We start from the raw sequence: 24,551 nt of genomic DNA on the forward strand, positions 1-24,551 counted from the left end.
GAATTAGCTCTTCAGCATGGCATCAAGTTTGGCAAAGGCCTGATAACAAGCCATTCATTTGATTCAGGTGTGTCAGAACAAGGATGCATCTAAAAGCTAAAGAAAAAAAGAACAGTGGCTCTCCAGGACTGGAGTTGGAATCCCTGTGCTAGGCTCTATGTACACATAAGGAGTCGCCTTTGGTGATCGGGGGCAGTTATCGTACATGACTGACTCACTCGGTTCCTGTACTACAGGGTTACTTGTCTGCGTTTTTGGGGAAAAGGTCCTGACTGTCACCTGTTTTTGGACACAGTTCAGGGAATCGGGCCATCCGAAAAACATAGCAGAGGATGGTTTCGATCCATCGACCTCTGGGTTATGGGCCCAGCACGCTTCCGCTGTGTCACTCTGCTGGACAGCACCCCAGATGGGACTCGAACCCACAATCCCTGGCTTAGGAGGCCAGTGCCTTATCCATTAGGATACCGGGGCGGATGAGCGTTTGACTTCCTTTCTTTGCAGGTTGTTTCAGGGGTTCGAGTGAGAGCCATGGTTTCAAGCTGGTTTTTAGTTCAAAGATGAAGCTGTATTTAAGAACATTTGAGAAACGCTGAGAAAATAAATTACACTCTGGGCAACTCAGTATCCAGAACTCTGGCTAGCAAACATGCTGTGCTTATTGCTTCACTTTATTTGGGGGTATTTATGTTGTCTGTTGAGACTTGTGAAACCACATGAAGACCAGAGAGTACCAACGATTTGAATCACTGAATCTAATTCCACTAAAAGAGGGGGAGTAGCAGGAGCATGTGTGATGTGCTCAAACACAGCTGGATCAAATGCTTGAATTAGCTCTTCAGCATGGCATCAAGTTTGGCAAAGGCCTGATAACAAGCCATTCATTTGATTCAGGTGTGTCAGAACAAGGATGCATCTAAAAGCTAAAGAAAAGAAGAACAGTGGCTCTCCAGGACTGGAGTTGGAATCCCTGTGCTAGGCTCTATGTACACATAAGGAGTCGCCTTTGGTGATCGGGGGCAGTTATCGTACATGACTGACTTAATCGGTTCCTGTACTACAGGGTTACTTGTCTGCATTTTTGGGGAAAAAGTCCTGACTGTCACCTTTTTTTGGACACAGTTCAGGGAATCGGGCCATCCAAAACACATAGCAGAGGATGGTTTCGATCCATCGACCTCTGGGTTATGGGCCCAGCACGCTTCCGCTGCGCCACTCTGCTGGACAGCACCCCAGATGGGACTCGAACCCACAATCCCTGGCTTAGGAGGCCAGTGCCTTATCCATTAGGCCACCGGGGCGGATGAGCGCTTGACTTCCTTTCTTTGCAGGTTGTTTCGGGGGTTCGAGTGAGAGCCATGGTTTCAAGCTGGTTTTTAGTTCAAAGATGAAGCTGTATTTAAGAACATTTGAGAAACGCTGAGAAAATAAATTACACTCTGGGCAACTCAGTGTCCAGAACTCTAGTCAGCCAACACGCTGTGCTTATTGCTCCACTTTATTTGGGGGCGTTTATGTTGTCTGTTGAGACTTGTGAAACCACATGAAGACCAGAGAGTACCAACGATTTGAATCACTGAATCTAGTTCCACTAAAAGAGGGGGAGTAGCAGGAGCATGTGTGACGTGCTCAAACACAGCTGGATCAAATGCTTGAATTAGCTCTTCAGCATGGCATCAAGTTTGGCAAAGGCCTGATAACAAGCCATTCATTTGATTCAGGTGTGTCAGAACAAGGATGCATCTAAAAGCTAAAGAAAAGAAGAACAGTGGCTCTCCAGGACTGGAGTTGGAATCCCTGTGCTAGGCTCTATGTACACATAAGGAGTCGCCTTTGGTGATCGGGGGCAGTTATCGTACATGACTGACTCACTCGGTTCCTGTACTACAGGGTTACTTGTCTGCGTTTTTGGGGAAAAGGTCCTGACTGTCACCTGTTTTTGGACACAGTTCAGGGAATCGGGCCATCCAAAAAACATAGCAGAGGATGGTTTCGATCCATCGACCTCTGGGTTATGGGCCCAGCACGCTTCCGCTGCGCCACTCTGCTGGACAGCACCCCAGATAGGACTCGAACCCACAATACCTGGTTTAGGAGGCCAGTGCCTTATCCATTAGGCCACCGGGGCGGATGAGCGCTTGGCTTCCTTTTTTTGCAGGTTATTTCGGGGGTTCGAGTGAGAGCCATGGTTTCAAGCTGGTTTTTAGTTCAAAGATGAAGCTGTATTTAAGAACATTTGAGAAACGCTGAGAAAATAAATTACACTCTGGGCAACTCAGTGTCCAGAACTCTGGTCAGCCAACACGCTGTGCTTATTGCTCCACTTTATTTGGGGGCGTTTATGTTGTCTGTTGAGACTTGTGAAACCACATGAAGACCAGAGAGTACCAACGATTTGAATCACTGAATCTAGTTCCACTAAAAGAGGGGGAGTAGCAGGAGCATGTGTGATGTGCTCAAACACAGCTGGATCAAATGCTTGAATTAGCTCTTCAGCATGGCATCAAGTTTGGCAAAGGCCTGATAACAAGCCATTCATTTGATTCAGGTGTGTCAGAACAAGGATGCATCTAAAAGCTAAAGAAAAGAAGAACAGTGGCTCTCCAGGACTGGAGTTGGAATCCCTGTGCTAGGCTCTATGTACACATAAGGAGTCGCCTTTGGTGATCGGGGGCAGTTATCGTACATGACTGACTCACTCGGTTCCTGTACTACAGGGTTACTTGTCTGCATTTTTGGGGAAAAAGTCCTGACTGTCACCTTTTTTTGGACACAGTTCAGGGAATCGGGCCATCCAAAAAAACATAGCAGAGGATGGTTTCGATCCATCGACCTCTGGGTTATGGGCCCAGCACGCTTCCGCTGCGCCACTCTGCTGGACAGCACCCCAGATGGGACTCGAACCCACAATCCCTGGCTTAGGAGGCCAGTGCCTTATCCATTAGGCCACCGGGGCGGATGAGCGCTTGACTTCCTTTCTTTGCAGGTTGTTTCGGGGGTTCGAGTGAGAGCCATGGTTTCAAGCTGGTTTTTAGTTCAAAGATGAAGCTGTATTTAAGAACATTTGAGAAACGCTGAGAAAATAAATTACACTCTGGGCAACTCAGTGTCCAGAACTCTGGTCAGCCAACACGCTGTGCTTATTGCTCCACTTTATTTGGGGGCGTTTATGTTGTCTGTTGAGACTTGTGAAACCACATGAAGACCAGAGAGTACCAACGATTTGAATCACTGAATCTAGTTCCACTAAAAGAGGGGGAGTAGCAGGAGCATGTGTGACGTGCTCAAACACAGCTGGATCAAATGCTTGAATTAGCTCTTCAGCATGGCATCAAGTTTGGCAAAGGCCTGATAACAAGCCATTCATTTGATTCAGGTGTGTCAGAACAAGGATGCATCTAAAAGCTAAAGAAAAGAAGAACAGTGGCTCTCCAGGACTGGAGTTGGAATCCCTGTGCTAGGCTCTATGTACACATAAGGAGTCGCCTTTGGTGATCGGGGGCAGTTATCGTACATGACTGACTCACTCGGTTCCTGTACTACAGGGTTACTTGTCTGCATTTTTGGGGAAAAAGTCCTGACAGTCACCTTTTTTTGGACACAGTTCAGGGAATCGGGCCATCCAAAAAAACATAGCAGAGGATGGTTTCGATCCGTCGACCTCTGGGTTATGGGCCCAGCACGCTTCCGCTGCGCCACTCTGCTGGACAGCACCCCAGATGGGACTCGAACCCACAATCCCTGGCTTAGGAGGCCAGTGCCTTATCCATTAGGCCACCGGGGCGGATGAGCGCTTGACTTCCTTTCTTTGCAGGTTATTTCGGGGGTTCGAGTGAGAGCCATACTTTCAAGCAGGTTTTTAGTTCAAAGATGAAGCTGTATTTAAGAACATTTGAGAAACGCTGAGAAAATAAATTACACTCTGGGCAACTCAGTGTCCAGAACTCTGGTCAGCCAACACGCTGTGCTTATTGCTCCACTTTATTTGGGGGCGTTTATGTTGTCTGTTGAGACTTGTGAAACCACATGAAGACCAGAGAGTACCAACGATTTGAATCACTGAATCTAGTTCCACTAAAAGAGGGGGAGTAGCAGGAGCATGTGTGACGTGCTCAAACACAGCTGGATCAAATGCTTGAATTAGCTCTTCAGCATGGCATCAAGTTTGGCAAAGGCCTGATAACAAGCCATTCATTTGATTCAGGTGTGTCAGAACAAGGATGCATCTAAAAGCTAAAGAAAAAAAGAACAGTGGCTCTCCAGGACTGGAGTTGGAATCCCTGTGCTAGGCTCTATGTACACATAAGGAGTCGCCTTTGGTGATCGGGGGCAGTTATCGTACATGACTGACTCACTCGGTTCCTGTACTACAGGGTTACTTGTCTGCGTTTTTGGGGAAAAGGTCCTGACTGTCACCTGTTTTTGGACACAGTTCAGGGAATCGGGCCATCCAAAACACATAGCAGAGGATGGTTTCGATCCATCGACCTCTGGGTTATGGGCCCAGCACGCTTCCGCTGCGCCACTCTGCTGGACAGCACCCCAGATGGGACTCGAACCCACAATCCCTGGCTTAGGAGGCCAGTGCCTTATCCATTAGGCCACCGGGGCGGATGAGCGCTTGACTTCCTTTTTTTGCAGGTTATTTCGGGGGTTCGAGTGAGAGCCATGGTTTCAAGCTGGTTTTTAGTTCAAAGATGAAGCTGTATTTAAGAACATTTGAGAAACGCTGAGAAAATAAATTACACTCTGGGCAACTCAGTGTCCAGAACTCTGGTCAGCCAACACGCTGTGCTTATTGCTCCACTTTATTTGGGGGCGTTTATGTTGTCTGTTGAGACTTGTGAAACCACATGAAGACCAGAGAGTACCAACGATTTGAATCACTGAATCTAGTTCCACTAAAAGAGGGGGAGTAGCAGGAGCATGTGTGACGTGCTCAAACACAGCTGGATCAAATGCTTGAATTAGCTCTTCAGCATGGCATCAAGTTTGGCAAAGGCCTGATAACAAGCCATTCATTTGATTCAGGTGTGTCAGAACAAGGATGCATCTAAAAGCTAAAGAAAAGAAGAACAGTGGCTCTCCAGGACTGGAGTTGGAATCCCTGTGCAAGGCTCTATGTACACATAAGGAGTCGCCTTTGGTGATCGGGGGCAGTTATCGTACATGACTGACTCACTCGGTTCCTGTACTACAGGGTTACTTGTCTGCGTTTTTGGGGAAAAGGTCCTGACTGTCACCTGTTTTTGGACACAGTTCAGGGAATCGGGCCATCCAAAACACATAGCAGAGGATGGTTTCGATCCATCGACCTCTGGGTTATGGGCCCAGCACGCTTCCGCTGCGCCACTCTGCTGGACAGCACCCCAGATGGGACTCGAACCCACAATCCCTGGCTTAGGAGGCCAGTGCCTTATCCATTAGGCCACCGGGGCGGATGAGCGCTTGACTTCCTTTCTTTGCAGGTTGTTTCGGGGGTTCGAGTGAGAGCCATGGTTTCAAGCTGGTTTTTAGTTCAAAGATGAAGCTGTATTTAAGAACATTTGAGAAACGCTGAGAAAATAAATTACACTCTGGGCAACTCAGTGTCCAGAACTCTGGTCAGCCAACACGCTGTGCTTATTGCTCCACTTTATTTGGGGGCGTTTATGTTGTCTGTTGAGACTTGTGAAACCACATGAAGACCAGAGAGTACCAACGATTTGAATCACTGAATCTAGTTCCACTAAAAGAGGGGGAGTAGCAGGAGCATGTGTGACGTGCTCAAACACAGCTGGATCAAATGCTTGAATTAGCTCTTCAGCATGGCATCAAGTTTGGCAAAGGCCTGATAACAAGCCATTCATTTGATTCAGGTGTGTCAGAACAAGGATGCATCTAAAAGCTAAAGAAAAGAAGAACAGTGGCTCTCCAGGACTGGAGTTGGAATCCCTGTGCTAGGCTCTATGTACACATAAGGAGTCGCCTTTGGTGATCGGGGACAGTTATCGTACATGACTGACTCGCTCGGTTCCTGTACTACAGGGTTACTTGTCTGCGTTTTTGGGGAAAAGGTCCTGACTGTCACCTGTTTTTGGACACAGTTCAGGGAATCGGGCCATCCGAAAAACATAGCAGAGGATGGTTTCGATCCATCGACCTCTGGGTTATAGGCCCAGCACGCTTCCGCTGCGCCACTCTGCTGGACAGCACCCCAGATGGGACTCGAACCCACAATCCCTGGCTTAGGAGGCCAGTGCCTTATCCATTAGGCCACCGGGGCGGATGAGCGCTTGACTTCCTTTCTTTGCAGGTTGTTTCGGGGGTTCGAGTGAGAGCCATGGTTTCAAGCTGGTTTTTAGTTCAAAGATGAAGCTGTATTTAAGAACATTTGAGAAACGCTGAGAAAATAAATTACACTCTGGGCAACTCAGTGTCCAGAACTCTGGTCAGCCAACACGCTGTGCTTATTGCTCCACTTTATTTGGGGGCGTTTATGTTGTCTGTTGAGACTTGTGAAACCACATGAAGACCAGAGAGTACCAACGATTTGAATCACTGAATCTAGTTCCACTAAAAGAGGGGGAGTAGCAGGAGCATGTGTGACGTGCTCAAACACAGCTGGATCAAATGCTTGAATTAGCTCTTCAGCATGGCATCAAGTTTGGCAAAGGCCTGATAACAAGCCATTCATTTGATTCAGGTGTGTCAGAACAAGGATGCATCTAAAAGCTAAAGAAAAGAAGAACAGTGGCTCTCCAGGACTGGAGTTGGAATCCCTGTGCTAGGCTCTATGTACACATAAGGAGTCGCCTTTGGTGATCGGGGGCAGTTATCGTACATGACTGACTCACTCGGTTCCTGTACTACAGGGTTACTTGTCTGCATTTTTGGGGAAAAAGTCCTGACTGTCACCTTTTTTTGGACACAGTTCAGGGAATCGGGCCATCCAAAAAAAACATAGCAGAGGATGGTTTCGATCCATCGACCTCTGGGTTATGGGCCCAGCACGCTTCCGCTGCGCCACTCTGCTGGACAGCACCCCAGATGGGACTCGAACCCACAATCCCTGGCTTAGGAGGCCAGTGCCTTATCCATTAGGCCACCGGGGCGGATGAGCGCTTGACTTCCTTTTTTTGCAGGTTATTTCGGGGGTTCGAGTGAGAGCCATGGTTTCAAGCTGGTTTTTAGTTCAAAGATGAAGCTGTATTTAAGAACATTTGAGAAACGCTGAGAAAATAAATTACACTCTGGGCAACTCAGTGTCCAGAACTCTGGTCAGCCAACACGCTGTGCTTATTGCTCCACTTTATTTGGGGGCGTTTATGTTGTCTGTTGAGACTTGTGAAACCACATGAAGACCAGAGAGTACCAACGATTTGAATCACTGAATCTAGTTCCACTAAAAGAGGGGGAGTAGCAGGAGCATGTGTGACGTGCTCAAACACAGCTGGATCAAATGCTTGAATTAGCTCTTCAGCATGGCATCAAGTTTGGCAAAGGCCTGATAACAAGCCATTCATTTGATTCAGGTGTGTCAGAACAAGGATGCATCTAAAAGCTAAAGAAAAGAAGAACAGTGGCTCTCCAGGACTGGAGTTGGAATCCCTGTGCTAGGCTCTATGTACACATAAGGAGTCGCCTTTGGTGATCGGGGGCAGTTATCGTACATGACTGACTCACTCGGTTCCTGTACTACAGGGTTACTTGTCTGCGTTTTTGGGGAAAAGGTCCTGACTGTCACCTGTTTTTGGACACAGTTCAGGGAATCGGGCCATCCGAAAAACATAGCAGAGGATGGTTTCGATCCATCGACCTCTGGGTTATGGGCCAAGCATGCTTCCGCTGTGTCACTCTGCTGGACAGCACCCCAGATGGGACTCGAACCCACAATCCCTGGCTTAGGAGGCCAGTGCCTTATCCATTAGGATACCGGGGCGGATGAGCGTTTGACTTCCGTTCTTTGCAGGTTGTTTCAGGGGTTCGAGTGAGAGCCATGGTTTCAAGCTGGTTTTTAGTTCAAAGATGAAGCTGTATTTAAGAACATTTGAGAAACGCTGAGAAAATAAATTACACTCTGGGCAACTCAGTATCCAGAACTCTGGCTAGCAAACATGCTGTGCTTATTGCTTCACTTTATTTGGGGGTATTTATGTTGTCTGTTGAGACTTGTGAAACCACATGAAGACCAGAGAGTACCAACGATTTGAATCACTGAATCTAATTCCACTAAAAGAGGGGGAGTAGCAGGAGCATGTGTGATGTGCTCAAACACAGCTGGATCAAATGCTTGAATTAGCTCTTCAGCATGGCATCAAGTTTGGCAAAGGCCTGATAACAAGCCATTCATTTGATTCAGGTGTGTCAGAACAAGGATGCATCTAAAAGCTAAAGAAAAGAAGAACAGTGGCTCTCCAGGACTGGAGTTGGAATCCCTGTGCTAGGCTCTATGTACACATAAGGAGTCGCCTTTGGTGATCGGGGGCAGTTATCGTACATGACTGACTTAATCGGTTCCTGTACTACAGGGTTACTTGTCTGCATTTTTGGGGAAAAAGTCCTGACTGTCACCTTTTTTTGGACACAGTTCAGGGAATCGGGCCATCCAAAAAAACATAGCAGAGGATGGTTTCGATCCATCGACCTCTGGGTTATGGGCCCAGCACGCTTCCGCTGCGCCACTCTGCTGGACAGCACCCCAGATGGGACTCGAACCCACAATCCCTGGCTTAGGAGGCCAGTGCCTTATCCATTAGGCCACCGGGGCGGATGAGCGCTTGACTTCCTTTCTTTGCAGGTTGTTTCGGGGGTTCGAGTGAGAGCCATGGTTTCAAGCTGGTTTTTAGTTCAAAGATGAAGCTGTATTTAAGAACATTTGAGAAACGCTGAGAAAATAAATTACACTCTGGGCAACTCAGTGTCCAGAACTCTAGTCAGCCAACACGCTGTGCTTATTGCTCCACTTTATTTGGGGGCGTTTATGTTGTCTGTTGAGACTTGTGAAACCACATGAAGACCAGAGAGTACCAACGATTTGAATCACTGAATCTAGTTCCACTAAAAGAGGGGGAGTAGCAGGAGCATGTGTGACGTGCTCAAACACAGCTGGATCAAATGCTTGAATTAGCTCTTCAGCATGGCATCAAGTTTGGCAAAGGCCTGATAACAAGCCATTCATTTGATTCAGGTGTGTCAGAACAAGGATGCATCTAAAAGCTAAAGAAAAGAAGAACAGTGGCTCTCCAGGACTGGAGTTGGAATCCCTGTGCTAGGCTCTATGTACACATAAGGAGTCGCCTTTGGTGATCGGGGGCAGTTATCGTACATGACTGACTCACTCGGTTCCTGTACTACAGGGTTACTTGTCTGCGTTTTTGGGGAAAAGGTCCTGACTGTCACCTGTTTTTGGACACAGTTCAGGGAATCGGGCCATCCAAAACACATAGCAGAGGATGGTTTCGATCCATCGACCTCTGGGTTATGGGCCCAGCACGCTTCCGCTGCGCCACTCTGCTGGACAGCACCCCAGATAGGACTCGAACCCACAATCCCTGGCTTAGGAGGCCAGTGCCTTATCCATTAGGCCACCGGGGCGGATGAGCGCTTGGCTTCCTTTTTTTGCAGGTTATTTCGGGGGTTCGAGTGAGAGCCATGGTTTCAAGCTGGTTTTTAGTTCAAAGATGAAGCTGTATTTAAGAACATTTGAGAAACGCTGAGAAAATAAATTACACTCTGGGCAACTCAGTGTCCAGAACTCTGGTCAGCCAACACGCTGTGCTTATTGCTCCACTTTATTTGGGGGCGTTTATGTTGTCTGTTGAGACTTGTGAAACCACATGAAGACCAGAGAGTACCAACGATTTGAATCACTGAATCTAGTTCCACTAAAAGAGGGGGAGTAGCAGGAGCATGTGTGATGTGCTCAAACACAGCTGGATCAAATGCTTGAATTAGCTCTTCAGCATGGCATCAAGTTTGGCAAAGGCCTGATAACAAGCCATTCATTTGATTCAGGTGTGTCAGAACAAGGATGCATCTAAAAGCTAAAGAAAAGAAGAACAGTGGCTCTCCAGGACTGGAGTTGGAATCCCTGTGCTAGGCTCTATGTACACATAAGGAGTCGCCTTTGGTGATCGGGGGCAGTTATCGTACATGACTGACTCACTCGGTTCCTGTACTACAGGGTTACTTGTCTGCATTTTTGGGGAAAAAGTCCTGACTGTCACCTTTTTTTGGACACAGTTCAGGGAATCGGGCCATCCAAAAAAACATAGCAGAGGATGGTTTCGATCCATCGACCTCTGGGTTATGGGCCCAGCACGCTTCCGCTGCGCCACTCTGCTGGACAGCACCCCAGATGGGACTCGAACCCACAATCCCTGGCTTAGGAGGCCAGTGCCTTATCCATTAGGCCACCGGGGCGGATGAGCGCTTGACTTCCTTTCTTTGCAGGTTGTTTCGGGGGTTCGAGTGAGAGCCATGGTTTCAAGCTGGTTTTTAGTTCAAAGATGAAGCTGTATTTAAGAACATTTGAGAAACGCTGAGAAAATAAATTACACTCTGGGCAACTCAGTGTCCAGAACTCTGGTCAGCCAACACGCTGTGCTTATTGCTCCACTTTATTTGGGGGCGTTTATGTTGTCTGTTGAGACTTGTGAAACCACATGAAGACCAGAGAGTACCAACGATTTGAATCACTGAATCTAGTTCCACTAAAAGAGGGGGAGTAGCAGGAGCATGTGTGACGTGCTCAAACACAGCTGGATCAAATGCTTGAATTAGCTCTTCAGCATGGCATCAAGTTTGGCAAAGGCCTGATAACAAGCCATTCATTTGATTCAGGTGTGTCAGAACAAGGATGCATCTAAAAGCTAAAGAAAAGAAGAACAGTGGCTCTCCAGGACTGGAGTTGGAATCCCTGTGCTAGGCTCTATGTACACATAAGGAGTCGCCTTTGGTGATCGGGGGCAGTTATCGTACATGACTGACTCACTCGGTTCCTGTACTACAGGGTTACTTGTCTGCATTTTTGGGGAAAAAGTCCTGACTGTCACCTTTTTTTGGACACAGTTCAGGGAATCGGGCCATCCAAAAAAACATAGCAGAGGATGGTTTCGATCCGTCGACCTCTGGGTTATGGGCCCAGCACGCTTCCGCTGCGCCACTCTGCTGGACAGCACCCCAGATGGGACTCGAACCCACAATCCCTGGCTTAGGAGGCCAGTGCCTTATCCATTAGGCCACCGGGGCGGATGAGCGCTTGACTTCCTTTCTTTGCAGGTTGTTTCGGGGGTTCGAGTGAGAGCCATGGTTTCAAGCTGGTTTTTAGTTCAAAGATGAAGCTGTATTTAAGAACATTTGAGAAACGCTGAGAAAATAAATTACACTCTGGGCAACTCAGTGTCCAGAACTCTGGTCAGCCAACACGCTGTGCTTATTGCTCCACTTTATTTGGGGGCGTTTATGTTGTCTGTTGAGACTTGTGAAACCACATGAAGACCAGAGAGTACCAACGATTTGAATCACTGAATCTAGTTCCACTAAAAGAGGGGGAGTAGCAGGAGCATGTGTGACGTGCTCAAACACAGCTGGATCAAATGCTTGAATTAGCTCTTCAGCATGGCATCAAGTTTGGCAAAGGCCTGATAACAAGCCATTCATTTGATTCAGGTGTGTCAGAACAAGGATGCATCTAAAAGCTAAAGAAAAGAAGAACAGTGGCTCTCCAGGACTGGAGTTGGAATCCCTGTGCTAGGCTCTATGTACACATAAGGAGTCGCCTTTGGTGATCGGGGGCAGTTATCGTACATGACTGACTCACTCGGTTCCTGTACTACAGGGTTACTTGTCTGCATTTTTGGGGAAAAAGTCCTGACTGTCACCTTTTTTTGGACACAGTTCAGGGAATCGGGCCATCCAAAAAAACATAGCAGAGGATGGTTTCGATCCGTCGACCTCTGGGTTATGGGCCCAGCACGCTTCCGCTGCGCCACTCTGCTGGACAGCACCCCAGATGGGACTCGAACCCACAATCCCTGGCTTAGGAGGCCAGTGCCTTATCCATTAGGCCACCGGGGCGGATGAGCGCTTGACTTCCTTTCTTTGCAGGTTATTTCGGGGGTTCGAGTGAGAGCCATACTTTCAAGCAGGTTTTTAGTTCAAAGATGAAGCTGTATTTAAGAACATTTGAGAAACGCTGAGAAAATAAATTACACTCTGGGCAACTCAGTGTCCAGAACTCTGGTCAGCCAACACGCTGTGCTTATTGCTCCACTTTATTTGGGGGCGTTTATGTTGTCTGTTGAGACTTGTGAAACCACAGGAAGACCAGAGAGTACCAACGATTTGAATCACTGAATCTAGTTCCACTAAAAGAGGGGGAGTAGCAGGAGCATGTGTGACGTGCTCAAACACAGCTGGATCAAATGCTTGAATTAGCTCTTCAGCATGGCATCAAGTTTGGCAAAGGCCTGATAACAAGCCATTCATTTGATTCAGGTGTGTCAGAACAAGGATGCATCTAAAAGCTAAAGAAAAAAAGAACAGTGGCTCTCCAGGACTGGAGTTGGAATCCCTGTGCTAGGCTCTATGTACACATAAGGAGTCGCCTTTGGTGATCGGGGGCAGTTATCGTACATGACTGACTCACTCGGTTCCTGTACTACAGGGTTACTTGTCTGCGTTTTTGGGGAAAAAGTCCTGACTGTCACCTTTTTTTGGACACAGTTCAGGGAATCGGGCCATCCAAAAAAACATAGCAGAGGATGGTTTCGATCCATCGACCTCTGGGTTATGGGCCCAGCACGCTTCCGCTGCGCCACTCTGCTGGACAGCACCCCAGATAGGACTCGAACCCACAATACCTGGTTTAGGAGGCCAGTGCCTTATCCATTAGGCCACCGGGGCGGATGAGCGCTTGGCTTCCTTTTTTTGCAGGTTATTTCGGGGGTTCGAGTGAGAGCCATGGTTTCAAGCTGGTTTTTAGTTCAAAGATGAAGCTGTATTTAAGAACATTTGAGAAACGCTGAGAAAATAAATTACACTCTGGGCAACTCAGTGTCCAGAACTCTGGTCAGCCAACACGCTGTGCTTATTGCTCCACTTTATTTGGGGGCGTTTATGTTGTCTGTTGAGACTTGTGAAACCACATGAAGACCAGAGAGTACCAACGATTTGAATCACTGAATCTAGTTCCACTAAAAGAGGGGGAGTAGCAGGAGCATGTGTGATGTGCTCAAACACAGCTGGATCAAATGCTTGAATTAGCTCTTCAGCATGGCATCAAGTTTGGCAAAGGCCTGATAACAAGCCATTCATTTGATTCAGGTGTGTCAGAACAAGGATGCATCTAAAAGCTAAAGAAAAGAAGAACAGTGGCTCTCCAGGACTGGAGTTGGAATCCCTGTGCTAGGCTCTATGTACACATAAGGAGTCGCCTTTGGTGATCGGGGGCAGTTATCGTACATGACTGACTCACTCGGTTCCTGTACTACAGGGTTACTTGTCTGCATTTTTGGGGAAAAAGTCCTGACTGTCACCTTTTTTTGGACACAGTTCAGGGAATCGGGCCATCCAAAAAAACATAGCAGAGGATGGTTTCGATCCATCGACCTCTGGGTTATGGGCCCAGCACGCTTCCGCTGCGCCACTCTGCTGGACAGCACCCCAGATGGGACTCGAACCCACAATCCCTGGCTTAGGAGGCCAGTGCCTTATCCATTAGGCCACCGGGGCGGATGAGCGCTTGACTTCCTTTCTTTGCAGGTTATTTCGGGGGTTCGAGTGAGAGCCATGGTTTCAAGCTGGTTTTTAGTTCAAAGATGAAGCTGTATTTAAGAACATTTGAGAAACGCTGAGAAAATAAATTACACTCTGGGCAACTCAGTGTCCAGAACTCTGGTCAGCCAACACGCTGTGCTTATTGCTCCACTTTATTTGGGGGCGTTTATGTTGTCTGTTGAGACTTGTGAAACCACATGAAGACCAGAGAGTACCAACGATTTGAATCACTGAATCTAGTTCCACTAAAAGAGGGGGAGTAGCAGGAGCATGTGTGACGTGCTCAAACACAGCTGGATCAAATGCTTGAATTAGCTCTTCAGCATGGCATCAAGTTTGGCAAAGGCCTGATAACAAGCCATTCATTTGATTCAGGTGTGTCAGAACAAGGATGCATCTAAAAGCTAAAGAAAAGAAGAACAGTGGCTCTCCAGGACTGGAGTTGGAATCCCTGTGCTAGGCTCTATGTACACATAAGGAGTCGCCTTTGGTGATCGGGGGCAGTTATCGTACATGACTGACTCACTCGGTTCCTGTACTACAGGGTTACTTGTCTGCATTTTTGGGGAAAAAGTCCTGACTGTCACCTTTTTTTGGACACAGTTCAGGGAATCGGGCCATCCAAAAAAACATAGCAGAGGATGGTTTCGATCCGTCGACCTCTGGGTTATGGGCCCAGCACGCTTCCGCTGCGCCACTCTGCTGGACAGCACCCCAGATGGGACTCGAACCCACAATCCCTGGCTTAGGAGGCCAGTGCCTTATCCATTAGGCCACCGGGGCGGATGAGCGCTTGACTTCCTTTCTTTGCAGGTTGTTTCGGGGGTTCGAGTGAGAGCCATGGTTTCAAGCTGGTTTTTAGTTCAAAGATGAAGCTGTATTTAAGAACATTTGAGAAACGCTGAGAAAATAAATTACACTCTGGGCAACTCAGTGTCCAGAACTCTGGTCAGCCAACACGCTGTGCTTATTGCTCCACTTTATTTGGGGGCGTTTATGTTGTCTGTTGAGACTTGTGAAACCACATGAAGACCAGAGAGTACCAACGATTTGAATCACTGAATCTAGTTCCACTAAAAGAGGGGGAGTAGCAGGAGCATGTGTGACGTGCTCAAACACAGCTGGATCAAATGCTTGAATTAGCTCTTCAGCATGGCATCAAGTTTGGCAAAGGCCTGATAACAAGCCATTCATTTGATTCAGGTGTGTCAGAACAAGGATGCATCTAAAAGCTAAAGAAAAGAAGAACAGTGGCTCTCCAGGACTGGAGTTGGAATCCCTGTGCTAGGCTCTATGTACACATAAGGAGTCGCCTTTGGTGATCGGGGGCAGTTATCGTACATGACTGACTCACTCGGTTCCTGTACTACAGGGTTACTTGTCTGCATTTTTGGGGAAAAAGTCCTGACTGTCACCTTTTTTTGGACACAGTTCAGGGAATCGGGCCATCCAAAAAAACATAGCAGAGGATGGTTTCGATCCGTCGACCTCTGGGTTATGGGCCCAGCACGCTTCCGCTGCGCCACTCTGCTGGACAGCACCCCAGATGGGACTCGAACCCACAATCCCTGGCTTAGGAGGCCAGTGCCTTATCCATTAGGCCACCGGGGCGGATGAGCGCTTGACTTCCTTTCTTTGCAGGTTATTTCGGGGGTTCGAGTGAGAGCCATACTTTCAAGCAGGTTTTTAGTTCAAAGATGAAGCTGTATTTAAGAACATTTGAGAAACGCTGAGAAAATAAATTACACTCTGGGCAACTCAGTGTCCAGAACTCTGGTCAGCCAACACGCTGTGCTTATTGCTCCACTTTATTTGGGGGCGTTTATGTTGTCTGTTGAGACTTGTGAAACCACAGGAAGACCAGAGAGTACCAACGATTTGAATCACTGAATCTAGTTCCACTAAAAGAGGGGGAGTAGCAGGAGCATGTGTGACGTGCTCAAACACAGCTGGATCAAATGCTTGAATTAGCTCTTCAGCATGGCATCAAGTTTGGCAAAGGCCTGATAACAAGCCATTCATTTGATTCAGGTGTGTCAGAACAAGGATGCATCTAAAAGCTAAAGAAAAAAAGAACAGTGGCTCTCCAGGACTGGAGTTGGAATCCCTGTGCTAGGCTCTATGTACACATAAGGAGTCGCCTTTGGTGATCGGGGGCAGTTATCGTACATGACTGACTCACTCGGTTCCTGTACTACAGGGTTACTTGTCTGCGTTTTTGGGGAAAAGGTCCTGACTGTCACCTGTTTTTGGACACAGTTCAGGGAATCGGGCCATCCAAAACACATAGCAGAGGATGGTTTCGATCCATCGACCTCTGGGTTATGGGCCCAGCACGCTTCCGCTGCGCCACTCTGCTGGACAGCACCCCAGATGGGACTCGAACCCACAATCCCTGGCTTAGGAGGCCAGTGCCTTATCCATTAGGCCACCGGGGCGGATGAGCGCTTGACTTCCTTTTTTTGCAGGTTATTTCGGGGGTTCGAGTGAGAGCCATGGTTTCAAGCTGGTTTTTAGTTCAAAGATGAAGCTGTATTTAAGAACATTTGAGAAACGCTGAGAAAATAAATTACACTCTGGGCAACTCAGTGTCCAGAACTCTGGTCAGCCAACACGCTGTGCTTATTGCTCCACTTTATTTGGGGGCGTTTATGTTGTCTGTTGAGACTTGTGAAACCACATGAAGACCAGAGAGTACCAACGATTTGAATCACTGAATCTAGTTCCACTAAAAGAGGGGGAGTAGCAGGAGCATGTGTGACGTGCTCAAACACAGCTGGATCAAATGCTTGAATTAGCTCTTCAGCATGGCATCAAGTTTGGCAAAGGCCTGATAACAAGCCATTCATTTGATTCAGGTGTGTCAGAACAAGGATGCATCTAAAAGCTAAAGAAAAAAAGAACAGTGGCTCTCCAGGACTGGAGTTGGAATCCCTGTGCAAGGCTCTATGTACACATAAGGAGTCGCCTTTGGTGATCGGGGGCAGTTATCGTACATGACTGACTCACTCGGTTCCTGTACTACAGGGTTACTTGTCTGCGTTTTTGGGGAAAAGGTCCTGACTGTCACCTGTTTTTGGACACAGTTCAGGGAATCGGGCCATCCAAAACACATAGCAGAGGATGGTTTCGATCCATCGACCTCTGGGTTATGGGCCCAGCACGCTTCCGCTGCGCCACTCTGCTGGACAGCACCCCAGATGGGACTCGAACCCACAATCCCTGGCTTAGGAGGCCAGTGCCTTATCCATTAGGCCACCGGGGCGGATGAGCGCTTGACTTCCTTTTTTTGCAGGTTATTTCGGGGGTTCGAGTGAGAGCCATGGTTTCAAGCTGGTTTTTAGTTCAAAGATGAAGCTGTATTTAAGAACATTTGAGAAACGCTGAGAAAATAAATTACACTCTGGGCAACTCAGTGTCCAGAACTCTGGTCAGCCAACACGCTGTGCTTATTGCTCCACTTTATTTGGGGGCGTTTATGTTGTCTGTTGAGACTTGTGAAACCACATGAAGACCAGAGAGTACCAACGATTTGAATCACTGAATCTAGTTCCACTAAAAGAGGGGGAGTAGCAGGAGCATGTGTGATGTGCTCAAACACAGCTGGATCAAATGCTTGAATTAGCTCTTCAGCATGGCATCAAGTTTGGCAAAGGCCTGATAACAAGCCATTCATTTGATTCAGGTGTGTCAGAACAAGGATGCATCTAAAAGCTAAAGAAAAGAAGAACAGTGGCTCTCCAGGACTGGAGTTGGAATCCCTGTGCTAGGCTCTATGTACACATAAGGAGTCGCCTTTGGTGATCGGGGGCAGTTATCGTACATGACTGACTCACTCGGTTCCTGTACTACAGGGTTACTTGTCTGCGTTTTTGGGGAAAAAGTCCTGACTGTCACCTTTTTTTGGACACAGTTCAGGGAATCGGGCCATCCAAAAAAACATAGCAGAGGATGGTTTCGATCCATCGACCTCTGGGTTATGGGCCCAGCACGCTTCCGCTGCGCCACTCTGCTGGACAACACCCCAAATGGGACTCGAACCCACAATCCCTGGCTTAGGAGGCCAGTGCCTTAGCCATTAGGCCACCGGGGCAGATGAGCGCTTTACTTCCTTTCTTTGCAGGTTATTTCGGGGGTTCGAGTGAGAGCCATGGTTTCAAGCTGGTTTTTAGTTCAAAGATGAAGCTGTATTTAAGAACATTTGAGAAACGCTGAGAAAATAAATTACACTCTGGGCAACTCAGTGTCCAGAACTCTGGTCAGCCAACACGCTGTGCTTATTGCTCCACTTTATTCGGGGGCGTTTATGTTGTCTGTTGAGACTTGTGAAACCACATGAAGACCAGAGAGTACCAACGATTTGAATCACTGAATCTAGTTCCACTAAAAGAGGGGGAGTAGCAGGAGCATGTGTGACGTGCTCAAACACAGCTGGATCAAATGCTTGAATTAGCTCTTCAGCATGGCATCAAGTTTGGCAAAGGCCTGATAACAAGCCATTCATTTGATTCAGGTGTGTCAGAACAAGGATGCATCTAAAAGCTAAAGAAAAAAAGAACAGTGGCTCTCCAGGACTGGAGTTGGAATCCCTGTGCTAGGCTCTATGTACACATAAGGAGTCGCCTTTGGTGATCGGGGGCAGTTATCGTACATGACTGACTCACTCGGTTCCTGTACTACAGGGTTACTTGTCTGCGTTTTTGGGGAAAAAGTCCTGACTGTCACCTTTTTTTGGACACAGTTCAGGGAATCGGGCCATCCAAAAAAACATAGCAGAGGATGGTTTCGATCCATCGACCTCTGGGTTATGGGCCCAGCACGCTTCCGCTGCGCCACTCTGCTGGACAACACCCCAAATGGGACTCGAACCCACAATCCCTGGCTTAGGAGGCCAGTGCCTTAGCCATTAGGCCACCGGGGCAGATGAGCGCTTTACTTCCTTTCTTTGCAGGTTATTTCGGGGGTTCGAGTGAGAGCCATGGTTTCAAGCTGGTTTTTAGTTCAAAGATGAAGCTGTATTTAAGAACATTTGAGAAACGCTGAGAAAATAAATTACACTCTGGGCAACTCAGTGTCCAGAACTCTGGTCAGCCAACACGCTGTGCTTATTGCTCCACTTTATTCGGGGGCGTTTATGTTGTCTGTTGAGACTTGTGAAACCACATGAAGACCAGAGAGTACCAACGATTTGAATCACTGAATCTAGTTCCACTAAAAGAGGGGGAGTAGCAGGAGCATGTGTGACGTGCTCAAACACAGCTGGATCAAATGCTTGAATTAGCTCTTCAGCATGGCATCAAGTTTGGCAAAGGCCTGATAACAAGCCATTCATTTGATTCAGGTGTGTCAGAACAAGGATGCATCTAAAAGCTAAAGAAAAAAAGAACAGTGGCTCTCCAGGACTGGAGTTGGAATCCCTGTGCTAGGCTCTATGTACACATAAGGAGTCGCCTTTGGTGATCGGGGGCAGTTATCGTACATGACTGACTCACTCGGTTCCTGTACTACAGGGTTACTTGTCTGCGTTTTTGGGGAAAAGGTCCTGACTGTCACCTGTTTTTGGACACAGTTCAGGGAATCGGGCCATCCAAAACACATAGCAGAGGATGGTTTCGATCCATCGACCTCTGGGTTATGGGCCCAGCACGCTTCCGCTGCGCCACTCTGCTGGACAGCACCCCAGATGGGACTCGAACCCACAATCCCTGGCTTAGGAGGCCAGTGCCTTATCCATTAGGCCACCGGGGCGGATGAGCGCTTGACTTCCTTTTTTTGCAGGTTATTTCGGGGGTTCGAGTGAGAGCCATGGTTTCAAGCTGGTTTTTAGTTCAAAGATGAAGCTGTATTTAAGAACATTTGAGAAACGCTGAGAAAATAAATTACACTCTGGGCAACTCAGTGTCCAGAACTCTGGTCAGCCAACACGCTGTGCTTATTGCTCCACTTTATTTGGGGGCGTTTATATTGTCTGTTGAGACTTGTGAAACCACATGAAGACCAGAGAGTACCAACGATTTGAATCACTGAATCTAGTTCCACTAAAAGAGGGGGAGTAGCAGGAGCATGTGTGACGTGCTCAAACACAGCTGGATCAAATGCTTGAATTAGCTCTTCAGCATGGCATCAAGTTTGGCAAAGGCCTGATAACAAGCCATTCATTTGATTCAGGTGTGTCAGAACAAGGATGCATCTAAAAGCTAAAGAAAAGAAGAACAGTGGCTCTCCAGGACTGGAGTTGGAATCCCTGTGCTAGGCTCTATGTACACATAAGGAGTCGCCTTTGGTGATCGGGGGCAGTTATCGTACATGACTGACTCACTCGGTTCCTGTACTACAGGGTTACTTGTCTGCATTTTTGGGGAAAAAGTCCTGACTGTCACCTTTTTTTGGACACAGTTCAGGGAATCGGGCCATCCAAAAAAACATAGCAGAGGATGGTTTCGATCCATCGACCTCTGGGTTATGGGCCCAGCACGCTTCCGCTGCGCCACTCTGCTGGACAGCACCCCAGATGGGACTCGAACCCACAATCCCTGGCTTAGGAGGCCAGTGCCTTATCCATTAGGCCACCGGGGCGGATGAGCGCTTGACTTCCTTTCTTTGCAGGTTGTTTCGGGGGTTCGAGTGAGAGCCATGGTTTCAAGCTGGTTTTTAGTTCAAAGATGAAGCTGTATTTAAGAACATTTGAGAAACGCTGAGAAAATAAATTACACTCTGGGCAACTCAGTGTCCAGAACTCTGGTCAGCCAACACGCTGTGCTTATTGCTCCACTTTATTTGGGGGCGTTTATGTTGTCTGTTGAGACTTGTGAAACCACATGAAGACCAGAGAGTACCAACGATTTGAATCACTGAATCTAGTTCCACTAAAAGAGGGGGAGTAGCAGGAGCATGTGTGACGTGCTCAAACACAGCTGGATCAAATGCTTGAATTAGCTCTTCAGCATGGCATCAAGTTTGGCAAAGGCCTGATAACAAGCCATTCATTTGATTCAGGTGTGTCAGAACAAGGATGCATCTAAAAGCTAAAGAAAAGAAGAACAGTGGCTCTCCAGGACTGGAGTTGGAATCCCTGTGCTAGGCTCTATGTACACATAAGGAGTCGCCTTTGGTGATCGGGGGCAGTTATCGTACATGACTGACTCACTCGGTTCCTGTACTACAGGGTTACTTGTCTGCATTTTTGGGGAAAAAGTCCTGACTGTCACCTTTTTTTGGACACAGTTCAGGGAATCGGGCCATCCAAAAAAACATAGCAGAGGATGGTTTCGATCCGTCGACCTCTGGGTTATGGGCCCAGCACGCTTCCGCTGCGCCACTCTGCTGGACAGCACCCCAGATGGGACTCGAACCCACAATCCCTGGCTTAGGAGGCCAGTGCCTTATCCATTAGGCCACCGGGGCGGATGAGCGCTTGACTTCCTTTCTTTGCAGGTTGTTTCGGGGGTTCGAGTGAGAGCCATGGTTTCAAGCTGGTTTTTAGTTCAAAGATGAAGCTGTATTTAAGAACATTTGAGAAACGCTGAGAAAATAAATTACACTCTGGGCAACTCAGTGTCCAGAACTCTGGTCAGCCAACACGCTGTGCTTATTGCTCCACTTTATTTGGGGGCGTTTATGTTGTCTGTTGAGACTTGTGAAACCACATGAAGACCAGAGAGTACCAACGATTTGAATCACTGAATCTAGTTCCACTAAAAGAGGGGGAGTAGCAGGAGCATGTGTGACGTGCTCAAACACAGCTGGATCAAATGCTTGAATTAGCTCTTCAGCATGGCATCAAGTTTGGCAAAGGCCTGATAACAAGCCATTCATTTGATTCAGGTGTGTCAGAACAAGGATGCATCTAAAAGCTAAAGAAAAGAAGAACAGTGGCTCTCCAGGACTGGAGTTGGAATCCCTGTGCTAGGCTCTATGTACACATAAGGAGTCGCCTTTGGTGATCGGGGGCAGTTATCGTACATGACTGACTCACTCGGTTCCTGTACTACAGGGTTACTTGTCTGCATTTTTGGGGAAAAAGTCCTGACTGTCACCTTTTTTTGGACACAGTTCAGGGAATCGGGCCATCCAAAAAAACATAGCAGAGGATGGTTTCGATCCGTCGACCTCTGGGTTATGGGCCCAGCACGCTTCCGCTGCGCCACTCTGCTGGACAGCACCCCAGATGGGACTCGAACCCACAATCCCTGGCTTAGGAGGCCAGTGCCTTATCCATTAGGCCACCGGGGCGGATGAGCGCTTGACTTCCTTTCTTTGCAGGTTATTTCGGGGGTTCGAGTGAGAGCCATACTTTCAAGCAGGTTTTTAGTTCAAAGATGAAGCTGTATTTAAGAACATTTGAGAAACGCTGAGAAAATAAATTACACTCTGGGCAACTCAGTGTCCAGAACTCTGGTCAGCCAACACGCTGTGCTTATTGCTCCACTTTATTTGGGGGCGTTTATGTTGTCTGTTGAGACTTGTGAAACCACAGGAAGACCAGAGAGTACCAACGATTTGAATCACTGAATCTAGTTCCACTAAAAGAGGGGGAGTAGCAGGAGCATGTGTGACGTGCTCAAACACAGCTGGATCAAATGCTTGAATTAGCTCTTCAGCATGGCATCAAGTTTGGCAAAGGCCTGATAACAAGCCATTCATTTGATTCAGGTGTGTCAGAACAAGGATGCATCTAAAAGCTAAAGAAAAAAAGAACAGTGGCTCTCCAGGACTGGAGTTGGAATCCCTGTGCTAGGCTCTATGTACACATAAGGAGTCGCCTTTGGTGATCGGGGGCAGTTATCGTACATGACTGACTCACTCGGTTCCTGTACTACAGGGTTACTTGTCTGCGTTTTTGGGGAAAAGGTCCTGACTGTCACCTGTTTTTGGACACAGTTCAGGGAATCGGGCCATCCAAAACACATAGCAGAGGATGGTTTCGATCCATCGACCTCTGGGTTATGGGCCCAGCACGCTTCCGCTGCGCCACTCTGCTGGACAGCACCCCAGATGGGACTCGAACCCACAATCCCTGGCTTAGGAGGCCAGTGCCTTATCCATTAGGCCACCGGGGCGGATGAGCGCTTGACTTCCTTTTTTTGCAGGTTATTTCGGGGGTTCGAGTGAGAGCCATGGTTTCAAGCTGGTTTTTAGTTCAAAGATGAAGCTGTATTTAAGAACATTTGAGAAACGCTGAGAAAATAAATTACACTCTGGGCAACTCAGTGTCCAGAACTCTGGTCAGCCAACACGCTGTGCTTATTGCTCCACTTTATTTGGGGGCGTTTATGTTGTCTGTTGAGACTTGTGAAACCACATGAAGACCAGAGAGTACCAACGATTTGAATCACTGAATCTAGTTCCACTAAAAGAGGGGGAGTAGCAGGAGCATGTGTGACGTGCTCAAACACAGCTGGATCAAATGCTTGAATTAGCTCTTCAGCATGGCATCAAGTTTGGCAAAGGCCTGATAACAAGCCATTCATTTGATTCAGGTGTGTCAGAACAAGGATGCATCTAAAAGCTAAAGAAAAAAAGAACAGTGGCTCTCCAGGACTGGAGTTGGAATCCCTGTGCAAGGCTCTATGTACACATAAGGAGTCGCCTTTGGTGATCGGGGGCAGTTATCGTACATGACTGACTCACTCGGTTCCTGTACTACAGGGTTACTTGTCTGCGTTTTTGGGGAAAAGGTCCTGACTGTCACCTGTTTTTGGACACAGTTCAGGGAATCGGGCCATCCAAAACACATAGCAGAGGATGGTTTCGATCCATCGACCTCTGGGTTATGGGCCCAGCACGCTTCCGCTGCGCCACTCTGCTGGACAACACCCCAAATGGGACTTGAACCCACAATCCCTGGCTTAGGAGGCCAGTGCCTTAGCCATTAGGCCACCGGGGCAGATGAGCGCTTTACTTCCTTTCTTTGCAGGTTATTTCGGGGGTTCGAGTGAGAGCCATGGTTTCAAGCTGGTTTTTAGTTCAAAGATGAAGCTGTATTTAAGAACATTTGAGAAACGCTGAGAAAATAAATTACACTCTGGGCAACTCAGTGTCCAGAACTCTGGTCAGCCAACACGCTGTGCTTATTGCTCCACTTTATTCGGGGGCGTTTATGTTGTCTGTTGAGACTTGTGAAACCACATGAAGACCAGAGAGTACCAACGATTTGAATCACTGAATCTAGTTCCACTAAAAGAGGGGGAGTAGCAGGAGCATGTGTGACGTGCTCAAACACAGCTGGATCAAATGCTTGAATTAGCTCTTCAGCATGGCATCAAGTTTGGCAAAGGCCTGATAACAAGCCATTCATTTGATTCAGGTGTGTCAGAACAAGGATGCATCTAAAAGCTAAAGAAAAAAAGAACAGTGGCTCTCCAGGACTGGAGTTGGAATCCCTGTGCTAGGCTCTATGTACACATAAGGAGTCGCCTTTGGTGATCGGGGGCAGTTATCGTACATGACTGACTCACTCGGTTCCTGTACTACAGGGTTACTTGTCTGCGTTTTTGGGGAAAAGGTCCTGACTGTCACCTGTTTTTGGACACAGTTCAGGGAATCGGGCCATCCAAAACACATAGCAGAGGATGGTTTCGATCCATCGACCTCTGGGTTATGGGCCCAGCACGCTTCCGCTGCGCCACTCTGCTGGACAGCACCCCAGATAGGACTCGAACCCACAATACCTGGTTTAGGAGGCCAGTGCCTTATCCATTAGGCCACCGGGGCGGATGAGCGCTTGACTTCCTTTCTTTGCAGGTTGTTTCGGGGGTTCGAGTGAGAGCCATGGTTTCAAGCTGGTTTTT

At 47.8% G+C, this 24,551-nt stretch overlaps 1 protein-coding gene and 46 non-coding genes across 47 annotated transcripts in view; all 47 read right to left on the reverse strand.

Moving 5' to 3' along the window:
- The window catches only part of atp7b (ATPase copper transporting beta), a 99,587-nt gene that overhangs the window by 49,242 nt on the left and 25,794 nt on the right, over positions 1–24,551 (reverse strand). The gene's annotated exons all lie outside the window — the stretch shown is intronic.
- On the reverse strand, positions 1,151–1,222 carry trnam-cau (transfer RNA methionine (anticodon CAU)). The gene has a single exon. It is a non-coding gene; the product is annotated as a tRNA-Met (tRNA).
- trnar-ccu (transfer RNA arginine (anticodon CCU)) lies at positions 1,229–1,301 on the reverse strand. The gene has a single exon. It is a non-coding gene; the product is annotated as a tRNA-Arg (tRNA).
- On the reverse strand, positions 1,978–2,049 carry trnam-cau (transfer RNA methionine (anticodon CAU)). Its single transcript has one exon. It is a non-coding gene; the product is annotated as a tRNA-Met (tRNA).
- Positions 2,806–2,877, reverse strand: trnam-cau (transfer RNA methionine (anticodon CAU)). The gene has a single exon. It is a non-coding gene; the product is annotated as a tRNA-Met (tRNA).
- Positions 2,884–2,956, reverse strand: trnar-ccu (transfer RNA arginine (anticodon CCU)). The gene has a single exon. It is a non-coding gene; the product is annotated as a tRNA-Arg (tRNA).
- Positions 3,712–3,784, reverse strand: trnar-ccu (transfer RNA arginine (anticodon CCU)). The gene has a single exon. It is a non-coding gene; the product is annotated as a tRNA-Arg (tRNA).
- trnam-cau (transfer RNA methionine (anticodon CAU)) lies at positions 4,461–4,532 on the reverse strand. Its single transcript has one exon. It is a non-coding gene; the product is annotated as a tRNA-Met (tRNA).
- trnar-ccu (transfer RNA arginine (anticodon CCU)) lies at positions 4,539–4,611 on the reverse strand. Its single transcript has one exon. It is a non-coding gene; the product is annotated as a tRNA-Arg (tRNA).
- trnam-cau (transfer RNA methionine (anticodon CAU)) lies at positions 5,288–5,359 on the reverse strand. The gene has a single exon. It is a non-coding gene; the product is annotated as a tRNA-Met (tRNA).
- trnar-ccu (transfer RNA arginine (anticodon CCU)) lies at positions 5,366–5,438 on the reverse strand. The gene has a single exon. It is a non-coding gene; the product is annotated as a tRNA-Arg (tRNA).
- Positions 6,115–6,186, reverse strand: trnai-uau (transfer RNA isoleucine (anticodon UAU)). The gene has a single exon. It is a non-coding gene; the product is annotated as a tRNA-Ile (tRNA).
- On the reverse strand, positions 6,193–6,265 carry trnar-ccu (transfer RNA arginine (anticodon CCU)). Its single transcript has one exon. It is a non-coding gene; the product is annotated as a tRNA-Arg (tRNA).
- On the reverse strand, positions 6,944–7,015 carry trnam-cau (transfer RNA methionine (anticodon CAU)). The gene has a single exon. It is a non-coding gene; the product is annotated as a tRNA-Met (tRNA).
- On the reverse strand, positions 7,022–7,094 carry trnar-ccu (transfer RNA arginine (anticodon CCU)). The gene has a single exon. It is a non-coding gene; the product is annotated as a tRNA-Arg (tRNA).
- On the reverse strand, positions 8,599–8,670 carry trnam-cau (transfer RNA methionine (anticodon CAU)). The gene has a single exon. It is a non-coding gene; the product is annotated as a tRNA-Met (tRNA).
- Positions 8,677–8,749, reverse strand: trnar-ccu (transfer RNA arginine (anticodon CCU)). The gene has a single exon. It is a non-coding gene; the product is annotated as a tRNA-Arg (tRNA).
- Positions 9,426–9,497, reverse strand: trnam-cau (transfer RNA methionine (anticodon CAU)). The gene has a single exon. It is a non-coding gene; the product is annotated as a tRNA-Met (tRNA).
- On the reverse strand, positions 9,504–9,576 carry trnar-ccu (transfer RNA arginine (anticodon CCU)). The gene has a single exon. It is a non-coding gene; the product is annotated as a tRNA-Arg (tRNA).
- trnam-cau (transfer RNA methionine (anticodon CAU)) lies at positions 10,254–10,325 on the reverse strand. Its single transcript has one exon. It is a non-coding gene; the product is annotated as a tRNA-Met (tRNA).
- trnar-ccu (transfer RNA arginine (anticodon CCU)) lies at positions 10,332–10,404 on the reverse strand. Its single transcript has one exon. It is a non-coding gene; the product is annotated as a tRNA-Arg (tRNA).
- On the reverse strand, positions 11,160–11,232 carry trnar-ccu (transfer RNA arginine (anticodon CCU)). Its single transcript has one exon. It is a non-coding gene; the product is annotated as a tRNA-Arg (tRNA).
- trnar-ccu (transfer RNA arginine (anticodon CCU)) lies at positions 11,988–12,060 on the reverse strand. The gene has a single exon. It is a non-coding gene; the product is annotated as a tRNA-Arg (tRNA).
- Positions 12,738–12,809, reverse strand: trnam-cau (transfer RNA methionine (anticodon CAU)). Its single transcript has one exon. It is a non-coding gene; the product is annotated as a tRNA-Met (tRNA).
- Positions 13,566–13,637, reverse strand: trnam-cau (transfer RNA methionine (anticodon CAU)). The gene has a single exon. It is a non-coding gene; the product is annotated as a tRNA-Met (tRNA).
- Positions 13,644–13,716, reverse strand: trnar-ccu (transfer RNA arginine (anticodon CCU)). Its single transcript has one exon. It is a non-coding gene; the product is annotated as a tRNA-Arg (tRNA).
- trnar-ccu (transfer RNA arginine (anticodon CCU)) lies at positions 14,472–14,544 on the reverse strand. Its single transcript has one exon. It is a non-coding gene; the product is annotated as a tRNA-Arg (tRNA).
- trnar-ccu (transfer RNA arginine (anticodon CCU)) lies at positions 15,300–15,372 on the reverse strand. The gene has a single exon. It is a non-coding gene; the product is annotated as a tRNA-Arg (tRNA).
- Positions 16,049–16,120, reverse strand: trnam-cau (transfer RNA methionine (anticodon CAU)). Its single transcript has one exon. It is a non-coding gene; the product is annotated as a tRNA-Met (tRNA).
- On the reverse strand, positions 16,127–16,199 carry trnar-ccu (transfer RNA arginine (anticodon CCU)). Its single transcript has one exon. It is a non-coding gene; the product is annotated as a tRNA-Arg (tRNA).
- Positions 16,876–16,947, reverse strand: trnam-cau (transfer RNA methionine (anticodon CAU)). Its single transcript has one exon. It is a non-coding gene; the product is annotated as a tRNA-Met (tRNA).
- Positions 16,954–17,026, reverse strand: trnar-ccu (transfer RNA arginine (anticodon CCU)). Its single transcript has one exon. It is a non-coding gene; the product is annotated as a tRNA-Arg (tRNA).
- On the reverse strand, positions 17,704–17,775 carry trnam-cau (transfer RNA methionine (anticodon CAU)). Its single transcript has one exon. It is a non-coding gene; the product is annotated as a tRNA-Met (tRNA).
- On the reverse strand, positions 17,782–17,854 carry trnar-ccu (transfer RNA arginine (anticodon CCU)). The gene has a single exon. It is a non-coding gene; the product is annotated as a tRNA-Arg (tRNA).
- Positions 18,532–18,603, reverse strand: trnam-cau (transfer RNA methionine (anticodon CAU)). Its single transcript has one exon. It is a non-coding gene; the product is annotated as a tRNA-Met (tRNA).
- trnar-ccu (transfer RNA arginine (anticodon CCU)) lies at positions 18,610–18,682 on the reverse strand. Its single transcript has one exon. It is a non-coding gene; the product is annotated as a tRNA-Arg (tRNA).
- On the reverse strand, positions 19,359–19,430 carry trnam-cau (transfer RNA methionine (anticodon CAU)). The gene has a single exon. It is a non-coding gene; the product is annotated as a tRNA-Met (tRNA).
- Positions 19,437–19,509, reverse strand: trnar-ccu (transfer RNA arginine (anticodon CCU)). The gene has a single exon. It is a non-coding gene; the product is annotated as a tRNA-Arg (tRNA).
- Positions 20,187–20,258, reverse strand: trnam-cau (transfer RNA methionine (anticodon CAU)). The gene has a single exon. It is a non-coding gene; the product is annotated as a tRNA-Met (tRNA).
- On the reverse strand, positions 20,265–20,337 carry trnar-ccu (transfer RNA arginine (anticodon CCU)). The gene has a single exon. It is a non-coding gene; the product is annotated as a tRNA-Arg (tRNA).
- trnar-ccu (transfer RNA arginine (anticodon CCU)) lies at positions 21,093–21,165 on the reverse strand. The gene has a single exon. It is a non-coding gene; the product is annotated as a tRNA-Arg (tRNA).
- Positions 21,921–21,993, reverse strand: trnar-ccu (transfer RNA arginine (anticodon CCU)). Its single transcript has one exon. It is a non-coding gene; the product is annotated as a tRNA-Arg (tRNA).
- Positions 22,670–22,741, reverse strand: trnam-cau (transfer RNA methionine (anticodon CAU)). Its single transcript has one exon. It is a non-coding gene; the product is annotated as a tRNA-Met (tRNA).
- trnar-ccu (transfer RNA arginine (anticodon CCU)) lies at positions 22,748–22,820 on the reverse strand. The gene has a single exon. It is a non-coding gene; the product is annotated as a tRNA-Arg (tRNA).
- Positions 23,497–23,568, reverse strand: trnam-cau (transfer RNA methionine (anticodon CAU)). The gene has a single exon. It is a non-coding gene; the product is annotated as a tRNA-Met (tRNA).
- trnar-ccu (transfer RNA arginine (anticodon CCU)) lies at positions 23,575–23,647 on the reverse strand. Its single transcript has one exon. It is a non-coding gene; the product is annotated as a tRNA-Arg (tRNA).
- Positions 24,324–24,395, reverse strand: trnam-cau (transfer RNA methionine (anticodon CAU)). The gene has a single exon. It is a non-coding gene; the product is annotated as a tRNA-Met (tRNA).

Source organism: Perissodus microlepis, chromosome 23, assembly GCF_051167445.1.
Source record: "Perissodus microlepis isolate ML-2025 ecotype Zambia chromosome 23, ASM5116744v1, whole genome shotgun sequence".
NCBI lineage: Eukaryota > Metazoa > Chordata > Actinopteri > Cichliformes > Cichlidae > Perissodus > Perissodus microlepis.